Here is a 12,531-nt window from a genome sequence, read left to right as displayed (position 1 = left end):
CATCACAAAAAATGGAAACCAAGCCAATGATGTAAGAGGAGGTGGGGCAATTGGTATGCTCTGCCCCCTGCCCCAGATGCAGGCAACAAGGAATTGTGTAGGGTCCAAAGAGAAATTATAAACAATTATAAAACCAATTAAAAATCAGTCTACTTTTTAATTACTACCATGAAGTGGCAATTTTGGTACAAATACATCTCCCCCAGCGGTGGGCTGCTTCTCCCAAGTCCCCCTCACTGGGGGGGACTGGTATGCCACTGCCCCAAGCTCCTGATACCACAATCCAGTCACATTTTACAACACTATGCTATCTAATCTCAACTCACTGTCTCAGAAAAGGTTTATACTAACAATGTTTCAAAGGGGTGACAAAACTCCATTTTAGGTATAACCCAACAATGTAGATATCAGATCCTGCTTGGCAGGTACCACTCTCTTTCTGAAAACATAACTCTCAAAGAACCTCCACACTTACTGAGATATTAAGAAGTAGGAGGGGTAAGTGTATCAGGGACTCCCAGCTCCGAACTGGGCATCCTTGGAAACTGAACAACCTTCTTGCCACAGTAGCAACAGAAAACATTCATATCTGAATCTACTACGTACCAAGATGATGACAGCCTGGATGGTTTTGGTAGAACAGTGAGAGCCCAGTGGTGGGCAATGTTAGCACGTGGCGAACCCCCCTTAGGGGTCAAGGATGACCCCTGAGTTTGTTGGATCCTCACAGCCCAGTTCAACGGGACTTAGGGCTCCCATTCTCTGATGTGGGCAACATACCCAGCGATGCCTTTTGCTAAGGCTCATTGTTTCCCCTGTTGGGCTCATAAGATGAAGACTTCTGGTAACTTCTTCTTTACGCCCCTAGTATGATATTCACTGTCTTTCATGGAAGCAACTCCAAGTTCATGTGTATTAAATTGAAATTATTTGATCAGGATCCCTCTTCTATCTGGCGTTACAAAAATAGTTCATTGGGATTCCATTATTTATATAAGGCCACACAGCAAAAACAGCAAAATCATTCATTTCTGCCTCTGAGATTTTTTCCCAAGTTCAAGCCAAGATCCCTCCTTCTAGTTCAGTGAAGGTTAAAGGTTCAAAGTTATTCTCTCTGGGACTACCTTTCCAGAACTTCTCTCTCTTCCCTGCCTCTCCAGCAAAATCAAAATTCCCTTAGGATGAGTAATTTAAAATATACGAATGCCAGCAAGTCTCAGCGGCCTTTACAGGGAGGCCGAAAGGAAGATGTTTTCCCCATTATTGTAGCTGAAGAAACCTGCCAATCACTATTGACAAAAAGAGGCAGCCCAAGCCACCCTTGGAACCAGCCTCCCTCCCCACTACTGCTACCCGCTTCGTAAGACATGCTCAGTGAACTTTCTATCCCCAACAGCCAAGCCATTCCCAGGAGTCACACAAATACCTCAGTCACGGTATCGTTATCATTTCAGGGGTGCTTTTACTTGTTATTCAGTTATTTCTTTAAAAAGGAAAAGGAGAAGGGAGATATCAAGGGAGGAAAAAACCCAAAGGAAACATTTAAGTGTGATTTCTGATCGCAGGAAACAGCTCTGGGCTGGCCCTCTTCTGGGTTTGATACGCATTCAGCCTTCCATCCTCAGAGGGCGGTTGGCAGTCTCACCCTGCTGGCTGCACGGTGCCTGTGTTCAGAAGAGAGTGCACAAGACACTGATGGGTTACAGCCTGGGATGCTCCCACCGTGAGAAGCCGATGGTATTGTTTGAGGTTGGATATAGTTATTGCCTTGCCTTATGTATCTCTACCTGCATACGTCTGATTTCTAAAGAGTATGCCCACTTAACCTCAAAGTTAACATTTTCTTTCTTTAGTAAAATTGTTCACCTCCTTTTTCAGTAGCATTCAAACTCTTTAAAGACAACCTAGAGTAGGAAATACATTTTATATATTGGAATCCTGTAAATGTACACAATTGATTTTTGTGCATGTAAGTACGTATCAGTGAAACATATGTTTTATAAAACAGTATTTAACCATCTTGTGAGATACTTTCTATGATCTATCCATTTTCTTTTCTTTCTTCCTCTTTTCTTCCCGGATATAACAATCCATTTTATAACTGAAACTGATTATCTTTTCAATAAAGAAAAGAAACCTAGCCATCATTTTGGACTGTTTTTGGATGTCTTATCGAATATAATTCTGTGTTCAAAAATCAACACAGTTTTTAGACCAGACAAGAATAACAGGAAAAAATATTTGTACAAAGTACTGGTTAGGTCACACTTGGACTAGTGTATGCACTACTGGTTAAACTACCTCAAGAAAGAAATAACAAAATTAGAGAGATTCCAGGGAAGGCAGATGACAGGGCTGAAGTCTCCTGAGATTCAGGGCAAAGAAGATTGTGAAGACAGAGGCTTCCTGCAATGGGTTCTGTTCAAATATGCCTTGCGACAAGGGCACACTGCTTTGCATCCAGCAGTGAGTCTGAGATTTTTTTTAATCTAATTTTTTCAGATTGATATCTAAGAATTGGCTTGGAAATGAGAGGGTTTTCTTTACTTTTGGATCTAAACAGCATAAAATGTATCTATGTTCTTCAACTATTAGACCACGGTGCTGCCTCTAAGTTCCAGGACATGTCTTCTCAGTATTTCTGTCCTGGGAATGGTGTCCTTGGCATGTCATGATAGTGTTGTTAGTGAAATGACCTCACGAAGAGGTTTACATCTTACTTTATTAATTAAACACGTTCAAATGTCCAGAGATGGAGAAAAAGACAGATCCATTATTTGGACATGCAGCTGCTAAGGCAGGAACAATTTTAGAAATCATACAATCCTTCCCCACTCCTAACTCTCATTTTGTAAGACTTGAGCAAGGGTGCAGAACACATTTTGTCAATGTTAAGATTCACATTCAATTTCACTGATTCTTAAGCCAGTCTTGTTTCCTTCTGTTTATTTTTTTTAAATTAAACCACTACCTCTGATACCTCAAATGTGACTGGAGAATTATTTAGAGAATATTACTATGGACTGCATGGATGTGTTCTTCTAAAATTAATACAAAGAAGGCTTAATCTCCTCTGTTATGGTGTTTGTAGGTAGAGCCTTTAGGAGGTAGTTGGGTTTGGACAAAGTCCTGAAGACCAAGCCCCCATGATGGGATTAGTGCCCTGATAAGGAGCTGAAGGAACCAGAGCACTCTCTCTCTCTCCATCATGTGAGCATCACGTGAGCAAGAAGGCTGCTGTCTACATGCCAGAAGTCAGCTCTCAGCAGACACTGAATCTGCAGGCTCCTTGATCTTGGACTTTCCAGCCTCCAGACTTGGAGAAATAAATGTTGTCGAAGCCACCCAGTCCATGGTATTTTTGTTACAGTAGCCTTAACTAAGTCAGACAAATACTATTCTAATTTAATCACTAGCTGGAGAAGAGGAAAAAAAGTCACTTCATCCTCCATAGATTGCTTTCAGTTCTCTGCCTCTGCTTATTCCCTGATTCTGATCTCTCAACCAAACACCTGCAATCTTGGACACGTGGATATAAGCAGGGCCACCTGACCCCTGCTGGACACTCAGAGGCAGAGGCAAAGCAGGACAAGATAATGTCTGAGATCTTTTCATCCACCATCAACATAATAACTGTGGGCTTGAGCAAATATTTGGGTAAAGGTAATTGTCCAGAGAATTTATTAATTGCACTGGTTAATGGATAATTATCAGATCACACCCAGATGCTCTCTCCTTCCTCTTTTTGTCCCCCACTGGTACACATAAAACAGCAAAAATTTTTCCATTTAATACACTAATAGGTTTGCTTATCTTTGTGTTTCACTGGGAATTTGTTTAACCAAGACTTCACTGATATGAGCTGTTGTTTACATTGAAAAAGCACAATGCCTTCCCCAACAACCTTGATAACAAGTCTAATCTGTGCCTGAAAGTGACAAAAACATCTTTTTGTTGAGGCAGTGTTGGGATGACCTAAGCTACAGAGAGAAGTTATTTTAAATCTAGGATTGGAAAGACAGAGAAGTCCTTTTTTAGTGTTCACCTGATTGTCAACACAAATTGATGTGAACGTGTGACTGTCACACCCCTCTGGAACTGTATCAGCAGTCTGAAGGGGGAGGGCAGCTTTTTTTTTGGTAGAAAAAGGTGTGGGTTTGACATTTAGGTTTTAGAAGGAAGAGGATGGTGGAATCTGGAGAATTTTTATGTAGGCTTTGTAAGTGCTAATTATGTACTGATTCCACTAAACGTTTATAGAGGTATCACTCATGCATTTGAGTAATGAATAGACTTTGCTTTGTGGTCGCCTGAGATAAACATCAAGATAGTGAAAGGATATATTCAGAAGAGCCACTCCTGTTCAATTAAACAGAAGTTTCAAAAAACTTCAAGTACTGAATTTCTTATCATAAATAAATACAACGTTCCAGGTCAAAACATCACCCAGATGAATATTTGTTCCTAAAGATGAGGCAATTTCTTCAGTTTAAGAAAATGCCTGGACATGTCATAATATGTTGAATTTTTTCCCTTATTTTCCATTGTCATTTTCTTCATTATATGTAATTGGAGAAATGGTGAGGCCCCACAGCGTGGAGAGAGGGAATGTCTGCGTCAGTATGTGTTTGTGTGAGTGTGTGAGCATCAGAGGAGGAGCAATGGCATGGTTAGATATTAAGGGTATAAATGGCCAGGTTACTAGACCATAGGATGTCTACAGTTGGATGAGAAATGCTCCTCAGAGAATCACAGCTGGTTCCCGGGAATGACACCTGCTGATATATGCACCAGGAGCATGTATCTCCTGATAAATCATTTCACAGAAGCCTATTCCCCAGGTGGGCTAGTAAGAGTAGATTACTAGAACTTAAAGAAACAGAAGAACCAGGGCAGGATCATATGATATATTTTAGGGTCTTACACAGTCTCTTAGCCTTGTAAAGATCTGAAAAAAAAAAAAAGTTTGATCTCTCTGAGAAAGATGTAGGGCCAGGTACCAATAGTTTGCCTCATTCACATGCAGAATCCCTGGGCTGGCAATAACAAATTCATTATGAGCTACTTGGACATATCTGTTAAAAGTACACCCACATACATATACTGTTGTTTTGTAGTACTTCTTTTCAGCAGCTAAATCATCCCCTGAAGGGTTAGCTCACTTATTTATTTCTATGTAGGTGAATGAAATTTATCTGTGTATAAGAGAAAATAGTCACTGACCTTTACATAATATAAGGAAACATTATGAATCTTAGTCTCTAATCACTCACCCCTCATTTAGTCACCCCACAGCCATTGGTAAAACACTAGCCACAAGGAAATGAAATTTTAAAAAATCAGGTGAGGGAATGACAGTAATTAAAGATACCAGGTGCCTACAGGCAAAGTTAAGGAATTTCACACACAGCTGTCCATGGTGGCAGAATTAAATGCCTTTATAGCTTCAGAGCCTTGTCTTTGCTAAATTTCCTTCCACTTTTTGCTTCCTAGGATTCAATTCATAGCTTGTCAGCATAATATTGTCTTTCAGTCATCAGGAGAAATGGGGAAGCTCCTTTGAGGGGATCAGTATTGAAGATTCAGACACAGAGAATGAGCAAATTCCACACATTTCCACGGGGCTCAGGACTGAAGTAGATGCAGATACAATGCCCTCAACTCTGGAGGGTCACAAGCCTCATGACAGGGGCAAGAAATCAGGGAGTGAAACAGTGGTAAGACAATCATATTAATCAAACTCGTTCTGCTTGGTTCACTTGCATTATCTTTAATTCATGCAATAATCTTTGCAGGTAAATATTCCACCCATTTTGCAAATGACTAAACTGAGGCTCAGAGAGGTTAATTTATTTTCTCAGGGTCACCCAGCTTAAGAATAATAGCAGCCTCAGGATTTGGTCACTGGTCTCAGTGATGGCAAATTTTGCTCTTACTTCAGGCAAGGTCAAGCTGGAGAGAAGGGGGCTGTTTTCACCCAAAATCATCCCTAAAACTTTGTGCTGACTGAATGTAGAAAAGTCTGCTGAGTGTTAATGGGCTCACCTGTGCAAACACATTGTTATGGATGAGAAAAACAGACACAGCACAAGGAAACTGTAATATGTATATAGTAGATACATATACACATAGGAGAATAAAAGTCAGTGGAGGAACAGGAAAGAGATGAACTCTGCTTTGGATGATTAAGAACTTTCACGAGAAAGGCTTAAATTTAGTTATGCCTTGAAGGATAACTACACAGATATGGCAAATGAGAACATTATGGCCAAAACAGAAAGGTGAAGAGAAGCTCTGAGCAAAAGAATAGGGCAAAGGCTAGGAGTGTCATAATTCAGCTGGATTAAAGAACACATAAGGGTGAAAAGATACTAATTCAAAAATTAGGATATTCATATTTGATTCTGCATACAAAGTGGTATGATTATTTTATAGATTATAAAGATAACCTGGCCCCAGTATGCAGAAGGTACAATTTAAAAATCTTCAGGCTCTGGGGGGAGCAGGCAGAGTGTGATAGAAATAATAATAATAATAATAATAATAATAATAATAATAATAATAATAATAATAATAATAATAATAATAATAATAATAATAATATCTGGGAAAAAAATTTCTTCCTGAAAGCACTGAGATTTGAAAAGAGTAGCTGGGTGACCAGTCCAAGTGCCTGACCCTAAATGCTAATAAATAACCACCCCAGGGAGCACCAATTCAATTAGCATCTTCATTCTTTGCATTAAAAAGACAACAGTTGTTTTGGAACAGATTGAATGCACCTGCTCCAGAAAGTGAACAATAAACATTGCTTCCAGCAAGCAAGCTGTGGATGAACGTTACAGGCAGTGACCTTCCTGACAAGAGCCTGGAGGACAGTAACATGGAGCCTTATCTCTTAACTGCTAAGGTAAGCTCTGGGCTGACATCCTCTTACAAATGTTGAGAATCTGAAAAATACACGTCCATACTCTTAAACTCACTGTCTCTCTTCACAGAGACCTCCTAAATACATCTGGCAAAAAGGCCAATATTCTCTCTAAAAAGCAGCTTTCCAGGGCCACAAACACCAAATAAATTGCATACTTGCTTCCAAATCTTTTGACTACAATCATTCAGGTCTGGAAATATTTAAAGCAGACAAACCCAAACACGACATCATTATCATCATTATTTTTTCAACTAAGTTCCCCGGGACTCAGGTGGCTGTACCATGAAGCTAAGGAGGTTTAAGCGTCAATGGTCCTGATTTGCAAGACCCTTCTATGGCTCTAGCAAGAGCCTGAAAACATGTAAAGTCTCTTCTATTTGCTGTTGCTTTTATATATATTATTTTTTGAGTTGTTATTTGTTGTGGGTTTTTTGTTTTTTTGTCTAAACATCCACATTACACCTGATTTTTTTATTCTATTTTACAAACAGGGCCTCCCCAAATAGTATGAGCTACCCCTCCAAGGTTTTTTTTTTTTTTAACTTTGGGCCACATAACTTCCTTGATGTGCTCTCCAAGCTAAATTGGTTGCAAATATAAGCCTAGCTAATGAAATGAATTCACTCACTAAATACAATTACAGATTTCTCCTGCTGTCTGAAAGTAGAGCATTTCTATGAAGCCTTCATAACCGCGATGGTGTAAAGCAAAGGAGCAGTTGCCTTAGGACACATCTTGCTAAAGGAGGCACAAAATAAATGGAGATATAGCACAGATGCTCAAAAACACAGTTGGAAGCTAAGGCGACTTGACACTGAGATGCTGAGTGTGGTTCCTGGGGAAGGAGCTTGGCGGGGCCACTCTCACTGCTCGGGGTGTCCCCTGCCTCTGTAAGTCTCAGTGCAAAACAAACACTGAACTCCATTTCCAATTCTCACCTTTTTTCATAAAAGCAAAAATCCTTTTTTCGTAAAACGTTAGAACCTGTTTTTTCGTAAAAGCGAAGTGTTGTACAGTGATGTATCGTAAAAGCAAAGTGGAGTAAAAGCAAAGTAGTGTAAAGTGAACTTTCGAGAAGCCGGGAATACCTATATTGATATCAAGTCACTCAAATATCAGGGGTCATATTTCCATCATTAAATTGGTTTTATAATATTTATTTTGTAGCCATTTATGTCCGGCAGTTAACCAAAAAAAGCCAGTTGTCTGTGAAGGCCCATTTGTTAAGGCCTCCTGAAAGCTATGTCACTACACAGAAGACAAGGCAACACCTTTCCGGGCTCCGTGGTAAGTGGCATACACCCATTTTATCCAAAAGGGATAGAGTTTTTAAGGAACGGGTTAAAGAATGCAGGTGCAAAACACACCTCCTTTTTAAATGCTCAAAACTGAATTGTTACCTGACATAGCTCGTCTAGCGTTATGATAGAGGTTTTATATGGACAATAAGTATTCAGTAACCAGAGTTTATACAGAGCTCCAGCTGTTTACCTGATAACAATTCATGTCTACAAAGAAAGTGGAAAGGTCAGGAACAGCAATAAACTTGTTTCTTCCAGCTTCCTTCTAAGTACGGTGATAAATATGCCCATTAATTGGGGTCAACAGCAATAAAACTTTACGTCAAGCTTGTTTCCTTTTTGTGCAGAATGTTGGCCTTAGAACGAGCAGCACAGTGACCAATAAGAGAATTGGCAAATGTTTTGTATGGAATACTCAATGAGCTAATGGCAGCTAATTAGGAGGGATAAAGGTTGGCTCTCTTAAAAAAAAAAAAACTGATAAATTCCACAATGGATTCTGGCAAACCAGATGATGGGTGTGGAGTTGTTAAAGGTACACAAATGGGCAAGTGTGTGTATCCATCAATTGTGAAGAAGGGTATTGGGACAGATAGAAGTAGAAAACCAGACTATTCATTTCCAGTGTGAAAGACAGATGGGCCTCTGAGTCTCCTTTTTCCTGAATTTGAGATCTCATATCATTTAAAAGTGAGGTTACATTTCCAGATTCATCAGGTATAAAAGTACAACAGGCAGTGTGAATCACAGCACAAGTTTCCCCTGGGAGGCAAGTGACTCACTGAAGGCCATTCAGTTTTGTAATACTGCCTTCCGCATAAACAAGACTTTGATGTTGTGATTGCCCAGTTACCCCTACTATAGGAATGGTGGGCTTGCTTAAAGAGTTAAATTACAATTTAGAACAGAGTAGGTGGCTTCAGTGTCCACTAGGAAATCCACTAATTGAGACCCCCAAGTTAGTTGTACTCAGTATGCACCATCTCTTGGTTGTAGGACACTGGGCACTGGATCTTCATCCAAAGATAGATTACCAAGCTTCAGAAGCAAACCTAGAGTTCTTTTAACAATTCAGTTAAACTTTGCAACAATATAACATAACAGCAAGGAATGGTCTGGGAAGAGAATCTTAGTAAATACAAACAATAATTTTAAAAACTAGAATTTAATGTCCACTGAAACAATCTTTTTTCATAATTACCCCCATTTTTAATCATATATAGCCAAACAATGATTCTTCCTTTTTTTTAAGTTCCCCAAAATACCTTTAGATTTTTGCACCTGTTAGGAGTTCAGATCGAGAGAAAGCAGTAAATGTTTCAATTCTGTTTACAAAGGTTTACCAAATTGCTATAAGTCATAATTAGCTTGAGGAGTTTTTTCTTTTTTAATATTTGGGAAACACAGATGAAAAGCCAATAATATTTCAGACAAAACCAAAAATTATAACCATATTCAGTTTACTCAGTCCCATGTAACTAATCCTTTTTTGTTAACAATTTTATGAAATCAATTTCCATTAGAACTTTGAAATGTCTTACCCAGTTCAGCACCATGATCTAAAAATTATCAGAAACCTGTACTTGTCAAAAACTTCTTTTTATAAATTTCCCTGAAGAGAAAGCATTTTGCAAAAGCATCAGAATAAAACAATAACTGTCAATAAATGACAAAGGCTTAAGATCATGGTTAAAAACCCAGTTACACTGTAATGAGAAATCGATAAAGAAACCTTGTTACAATAACCAGAATTATAACTGGTAACATTTCAGACATACCAAATTTTTAGGAATTCCATATAATTTCTAGAACATCTATATTAATAATGTTTTCCCATACAATACAATCTAAGACAGCTTATTACATATTTATAATACTTCAAATGCAATGTAGCCTACCAAATGAACTTAATTAGCTTAACACCTCTCTTTGGGATGTTTCAAGGGCCCTCTGAAGCATCCCAAAGTTAGCTGGAGGTCAAAAAAACTATAATCAAAGTTTGATATTTTGGCAAGCTTGTTAAAAAGTTTTAAAACACTTGGTCAGATAAGATCATAGGTCACTGTGAAACAATACTTATTCCCAAGATAATAAAATATTTCAAAGGCAAATACAGAATATATCACTTAAGAGGTAAAAGAAACTTTACAGTCTGTTACCAAAAGCAGATTAACATTTTAAGAAAAAAAATTGTTCTTTTTGCAGAGAAAATCAAATTCCAGTTTTGCACTAGCTTATTTTTAAAACTCATGTACTTAACTAAATTTATCTTAAATTTAGCCAATCCTAATTACACATAAAACTCTTTCCCCAGGGTTCCTCTTTTATAAACATTCCATCACTTTCTGAATCCATATGAGTTTGTCCATTATTTTAGTAGTTTTTTAATTACTTACAGAATTCTAATCCTTAAAAACCTTAACTCTCTGGCAAAAACCAAGAAACAAGTAACTGGGAATTAGCTGTCATCCCAGCATTTTCTGATTGGAAACTTATGCTCCAGTTTTTCCCTCCTAAGAAGGCAAAGGTAGAGAAACAGACCTGCCCAGCAATTAGTGTTTCAATATTTTATAAATGGCACAGATGGTGAGTTCTCTTTAACTTAGTTTTAAGTTACCAAAACTGGAGAGACAATTTTAGACATTCCCAAAACATAATTATTCCTAGGAAGTTTACCTAAAAAGCTTATTTTATTTATTTTTACTTTTCTTGGAAGTTTTTTCCACATTGAGTTACATTCCTTGTTGACAAATTTGCAACAGATATAATAGGTTTTATTTGACTTTTAGTAAGCCTAGGTACAACAGAAGTATTATACTTAACTTTGGTGATTCTAAAGACATGTCTGTATTGATTAAACCAACAAGCTTAAGCTGGCTTTAGTACCAGATACTGATTTAGTACTGAATGTTTCCCAGGTCTTGTGAACCTTAAATTTGTTTTCATCAGTTTTCTTCTCTGAGTATTCATAGAAGCACTTAATTTTCTTTAAACCAATTCAATAGAGTAATTTTACGAATTAATTTTGACAATACCATACACCTGTGACACATAAACACAAAACACAGAGGCTTCATAGTTCTCATCTCAGAATTTTAGCCATGAATTGGCTACAACAATGTAAAACCCTTCAGTTACAAAAGAGGTTGGATTCAAGTTGGATTTCTGGCAGATGGAACAAATCAAAGTCACCTGTGGAGATGGCGAAACCTTTCTACTAACAATTACAGAAGAGACAAGATTTCTATTTGTCTTGAACAAGTTCCAAGTTATTTACCCCCTCTCTCAAGATTTGCATTTTAAAAAGATGGCAAGACCCAGGTTCCTGGAGAAGACCAGGTAGAACATTGTGTCTCAAAAGCACTGAAGTTGGTAACTAACTGTAGTTTGAGGAGTTGAGATTTTTCCTAAGGGACTGTCTGATGGAGCTGAAACGCTACCGTCCGTTTTTGGTCTTTCCCGCGCGCACAACACAAAATTCAAACCTCGGCTGGCTAATGGAAGCCTCGAAATTCAAAGCAGGCACAAGTCAAAATTCAAAGTCAAAACAACGGCTTCGTACTATCACTAACAGCTATCCAGTTGGCGGCCAACAAATGAGAACTCTCTCAGGGAAAGGCCCGTCAAACTGGGCCCCCCTGCCTTAGGGAGGCCCGGAGAGGGCTGGAGGGGCCTCGGTCGTCCCCAGGTACTCACCCTAGTCCTGGTCTGAAGGGCCTCGGTGTCTCCGGGTTCTTACCGTAGTCCTGGCCAAGGGGTCGTGAGGTCCTCAGCAGCCTTGTCTCTCCCAAGTTTTCGAGCAGCCTGAGGTCCCGAAGAGGTTGGAAGGAAGAAGAATCTGGAAGCCAAAACAGCTTCAGCAGCTGCTGGGCTCGGCGTCCTCAGCTCCTTAAATCCCGCCTCGGACTTCCAGCTTTGAGTCCCGCCTCGGACTTCCGCCTCGGAGCCCCGCCCATTGGCTACGGCAGCCCGAGTGGTTCAGACACAGACTCTCTCCTCTCCTGTTCCAGGGGCCCCGCCATCTGCCCTCCTCAGCTCGCCCGACCCTCCGCAGTCTCAAGGGAGGCTGGCTCAGGGGTTGCCCATAGGGTCTCTGATCAAACCAAGGTGTCTAGGGGTAGGGAAGAGGTAAGGGTGGTCGAGGCCTATGTTGAGTCACCAAAGTTGTTGCCCTAAAACTGGCATCTGTGCCCCCAAAGCCGGATTGAAACTTGGAGGCAGAGTTTTGGAAGAAAAAGAACAGCTTCGCCAGGCAAAGGGGAGTCAGAGCAGGCTCATGCCTTGGAGACTGAGAGTCTG

The 12,531-nt window shown here is 39.5% G+C and overlaps 1 long non-coding RNA gene across 2 annotated transcripts in view; it reads right to left on the bottom strand.

Moving 5' to 3' along the window:
- LOC140689450 (uncharacterized) overlaps positions 1-12,166 on the bottom strand; it is a 186,351-nt gene extending 174,185 nt beyond the window's left edge. For both annotated transcript variants that reach the window (XR_012064398.1, XR_012064397.1), the window contains exon 1: positions 11,929-12,166. This is a non-coding gene — a long non-coding RNA (uncharacterized lncRNA). The remainder of the gene's footprint in view (positions 1-11,928) is intronic.
- Positions 12,167-12,531: the final 365 nt, after the last annotated feature.

This window comes from Vicugna pacos, chromosome 26, assembly GCF_048564905.1.
Source record: "Vicugna pacos chromosome 26, VicPac4, whole genome shotgun sequence".
Classification (NCBI taxonomy): Eukaryota; Metazoa; Chordata; class Mammalia; order Artiodactyla; family Camelidae; genus Vicugna; species Vicugna pacos.
This window is presented reverse-complemented; position numbering and strand designations above follow the sequence as displayed.